This window comes from Petromyzon marinus, unplaced genomic scaffold (assembly GCF_048934315.1).
Source record: "Petromyzon marinus isolate PM22_M1 ecotype Great Lakes invasive population unplaced genomic scaffold, UKy_Petmar_22M1.pri1.0 PM_G_Scaffold_72, whole genome shotgun sequence".
Lineage (NCBI taxonomy): Eukaryota > Metazoa > Chordata > Hyperoartia > Petromyzontiformes > Petromyzontidae > Petromyzon > Petromyzon marinus.
The window spans coordinates 846,246-851,157 of record NW_027423027.1 but is presented as its reverse complement, the minus strand read 5'-3'; positions in this window follow the sequence as shown (position 1 = coordinate 851,157).

Below are 4,912 nucleotides of genomic sequence, written 5' to 3'. Positions count from 1 at the left end.
TGTAGGTGGCTGTATGTAAGTGTCTGTAAGTGTCTGTATGTAAGTATCTGTATGTAAGTGTCTGTGTGTAAGTTTCTGTATGTAAGTGTCTGTTTGTAAGTGTCTGTATGTAAGAGTCTGTATGTAAGTGTCTGTATGTAAGTGTCTGTATGTAAGTGTCTTCGTGTCTGTATGTAAGTGTCTGTATGTAAGTGTCTGTATGTAAGTGTCTCAGCGTCTGTATGTGTCTGTATGTAAGTGTCTGTATGTAAGTGTCTCAGTGTCTGTATGTAAGTGTCTGTATGTAAGTGTCTGTATGTAAGTGTCTGTATGTAAGTGTCTCAGTGTCTGTATGTAAGTGTCTGTATGTAAGTGTCTCAGTGTCTGTATGTAAGTGTCTGTATGTAAGTGTCTGTATGTAAGTATATGTATGTAAGTGTCTCATTGTCTGTATGTAAGTGTATGTATGTAAGTGTCTGTATGTAAGTGTCTTAGTGTCTGTATGTAAGTGTTTGTATGTAATTGTCTATATGTAAGTGTCTTTATGTAAGAGTCTGTATGTAAGTGTCTGTATGTAAGTGTCTAAGTGTCTGTATGTAAGTGTCTTTATGTAAGAGTCTGTATGTAAGTGTCTGTATGTAAGTGTCTAAGTGTCTGTATGTAAGTGTCTTTATGTAAGAGTCTGTATGTAAGTGTCTGTATGTAAGTGTCTGTATGTAAGTGTGTGTATGTAAGTGTCTGTATGTAAGTGTCTGTATGTAAGTGTCTCAGTATCTGTATGTAAATGTCTTTATGTAAGTGTCTGTATGTAAGTGTCTGTATGTAAGTGTCTGTATGTAAGTCTCAGTGTCTGTATGTCAGTGTGTGTTTGTAAGTGTCTGTATGTAAGTGTCTGTATGTAAGTGTCTCAGTGTCTGTATGGAAGTGTCTGTATGTAAGTGTCTCAGTGTCTGTATGTAAGTGTCTGTATGTAAGTGTCTGTATGTAAGTATATGTATGTAAGTGTCTCAGTGTCTGTATGTAAGTGTATGTAAGCGTCTGTATGTAAGTGTCTATGTAAGTGACTCAGTGTCTGTATGTAAGTGTCTGTATGTAAGTGTCTTAGTGTCTGTATGTAAGTGTTTGTATGTAATTGTCTGTATGTAAGTGTCTTTATGTAAGAGTCTGTATGTAAGTGTCTGTATGTAAGTGTCTAAGTATCTGTATGTAAGTGTCTTTATGTAAGAGTCTGTATGTAAGTGTCTGTATGTAAGTGTCTAAGTGTCTGTATGTAAGTGTCTTTATGTAAGAGTCTGTATGTAAGTGTCTGTATGTAAGTGTCTGTATGTAAGTGTGTGTATGTAAGTGTCTGTATGTAAGTGTCTGTATGTAAGTGTCTCAGTATCTGTATGTAAATGTCTTTATGTAAGTGTCTGTATGTAAGTGTCTGTATGTAAGTGTCTGTATGTAAGTCTCAGTGTCTGTATGTCAGTGTGTGTTTGTAAGTGTCTGTATGTAAGTGTCTGTATGTAAGTGTCTGTATTTAAGTGTCTCAGTGTCTGTAAGTAAGTGTCTAAGTAAGTGTCTGTATGTAAGTGTCTCTATGTAAGTGTCTGTATATAAGTGTCTGTATGTAAGTGTCTGTATGTTAAGTGTTTGTATGTAAGTGTCTGTATGTAAATATCTCAGTGTCTGTATGTAAGTGTCCGTATGTAAGTGTCTGTATGTAAGTGTCTCAGTGTCTGTATGTAAGTGTGTGTATGTAAGTGTCTGTATGTGTCTGTATGTAAGTCTCTGTATGTAGGTGGCTGTATGTAAGTGTCTGTAAGTGTCTGTATGTAAGTGTCTGTGTGTAAGTTTCTGTGTGTAAGTGTCTGTTTGTAAGTGTCTGTATGTAAGTGTCTGTATGTAAGTGTCTTTATGTAAGAGTCTGTATGTAAGTGTCTGTATGTAAGTGTCTAAGTGTCTGTATGTAAGTGTCTTTATGTAAGAGTCTGTATGTAAGTGTCTGTATGTAAGTGTCTGTATGTAAGTGTGTGTATGTAAGTGTCTGTATGTAAGTGTCTGTATGTAAGTGTCTCAGTATCTGTATGTAAATGTCTTTATGTAAGTGTCTGTATGTAAGTGTCTGTATGTAAGTGTCTGTATGTAAGTCTCAGTGTCTGTATGTCAGTGTGTGTTTGTAAGTGTCTGTATGTAAGTGTCTGTATGTAAGTGTCTCAGTGTCTGTATGGAAGTGTCTGTATGTAAGTGTCTCAGTGTCTGTATGTAAGTGTCTGTATGTAAGTGTCTGTATGTAAGTATATGTATGTAAGTGTCTCAGTGTCTGTATGTAAGTGTATGTAAGCGTCTGTATGTAAGTGTCTATGTAAGTGACTCAGTGTCTGTATGTAAGTGTCTGTATGTAAGTGTCTTAGTGTCTGTATGTAAGTGTTTGTATGTAATTGTCTGTATGTAAGTGTCTTTATGTAAGAGTCTGTATGTAAGTGTCTGTATGTAAGTGTCTAAGTGTCTGTATGTAAGTGTCTTTATGTAAGAGTCTGTATGTAAGTGTCTGTATGTAAGTGTCTAAGTGTCTGTATGTAAGTGTCTTTATGTAAGAGTCTGTATGTAAGTGTCTGTATGTAAGTGTCTGTATGTAAGTGTGTGTATGTAAGTGTCTGTATGTAAGTGTCTGTATGTAAGTGTCTCAGTATCTGTATGTAAATGTCTTTATGTAAGTGTCTGTATGTAAGTGTCTGTATGTAAGTGTCTATATGTAAGTCTCAGTGTCTGTATGTCAGTGTGTGTTTGTAAGTGTCTGTATGTAAGTGTCTGTATGTAAGTGTCTGTATTTAAGTGTCTCAGTGTCTGTAAGTAAGTGTCTAAGTAAGTGTCTGTATGTAAGTGTCTCTATGTAAGTGTCTGTATATAAGTGTCTGTATGTAAGTGTCTGTATGTTAAGTGTTTGTATGTAAGTGTCTGTATGTAAATATCTCAGTGTCTGTATGTAAGTGTCTGTATGTAAGTGTCTGTATGTAAGTGTCTCAGTGTCTGTATGTAAGTGTGTGTATGTAAGTGTCTGTATGTGTCTGTATGCAAGTCTCTGTATGTAGGTGGCTGTATGTAAGTGTCTGTAAGTGTCTGTATGTAAGTGTCTGTGTGTAAGTTTCTGTGTGTAAGTGTCTGTTTGTAAGTGTCTGTATGTAAGTGTCTGTATGTAAGTGTCTGTATGTAAGTGTCTGTATGTAAGTGTCTGTATGTAAGTGTCTTCGTGTCTGTATGTAAGTGTCTCTATGTAAGTGTCTGTATGTAAGTGTCTCAGCGTCTGTATGTGTCTGTATGTAAGTGTCTGTATGTAAGTGTCTCAGTGTCTAGATGTGAGCGTCTGTATGTAAGTGTCTATGTAAGTGTCTCAGTGTCTTTATGTAAGTGTCTGTATGTAAGTGTCTCAGTGTCTGTATGTAAGTGTCTCAGTGTCTGTATGTAAGTGTCTGTATGTAAGTGTCTCAGTGTCTGAATGTAAGTGTCTGTATGTAAGTGTCTGTATGTAAGTGTCTGTATGTAAGTGTCTCAGTGTCTGTATGGAAGTGTCTGTATGTAAGTGTCTCAGTGTCTGTATGTAAGTGTCTGTATGTAAGTGTCTGTGTGTAAGTGTATGTATGTAAGTGTCTCAGTGTCTGTATGTAAGTGTATGTAAGCGTCTGTATGTAAGTGTCTATGTAAGTGTCTGAGTGTCTGTATGTAAGTGTCTGTATGTAAGTGTCTGGCAAAACAACCCCCTACCTCCTCGCGGTGCCGGACGGGCAACTCTGTCGTGGACAGCGCTGTGGGGGGAGATCCAATTTTGATTGGCTCCTCCCCTCATGGCATATGTGTCCACCACAGGGGCTAAACGGGGGCTCTGGACGGGTGCGAGGGGCTGGTAACCCCTCCACCTTCAATTAATTACCACGAAACTACGAATTAAACTGAAATATGTAACAACTAAGCTTGTGCCGGAGGCCCCGGGGGGCCAGGCGTCTATGACGTCTCCTGGCCAAACCCCAATTGGCGGAGCCAGGAGATTGAATACCTACCCTCGGGGCTACTCCAGAAACAACGAAAAGCCACTACGGTTGGCCACGTGGAATGTTCGAACGCTCACTGCAGAGGAGAGGCTGCCACTCCTCTGTCGGGAGCTGGACCGGTACCGCCTGGATCTATGCGGCATTCAGGAGGTCCGGTGGACCGGCTCTGGCTCCTGCCACCATGAGGGGTGGACAGTCCTCTACTCGGGGCAGCAGACTGCCAAACAACAGGGTGTGGGTCTTCTTTTGAACAAAAGAATGAAGGGGGCGTGGGAGCGTGGCGGTGAGGTGTGGGAAGCTGTAAGCCCCAGGCTACTTTGGGCTCGCCTTCCCATCAACCGGAGGCGAGGAATGGTGGTCGTGGTTACTTATGCCCCCACCGAAGATGAACATCCGTGGAGGGATGCAGGCAAAGCCGATGAGTCAGATGCCTTCTATGACCTCCTGTCACAGGTGCTGGCTAAAGTGGCCCCTCGGGATAGAGTCATCATGTAGGGTGACTTCAATGCCCGAGTTGGTCATGATACCGGCACCTGGTCTGGAGTGATTGGAGGGCATGGGCCAGATCAGCTCAATAACAACGGTAGGAGGCTGCTAGATTTTTGTGCAGCCCATGGGCTTGTAATTACCAACACGCTGTTCCGGCATCGGCGCATCCACACAACATCATGGATGCATGCCGGGTCCAAGCAAGAACATCTGCTGGACTACATAGTGACGGACCAGCGAATGCGAGCCCATGTCCTTGACACCAGGACCTACCGTGGAGCTGATCTACCCTCTGACCATCGACTAGTCATCTGTAAGATGCGCCTGCCATTCTTCCACTCCGGTGGTGGGTGTACACCCAGGACCCCATTCCAACCTAAAGTGGCCTGGTCTCAGTTATCTGATGAAAGTTGCAA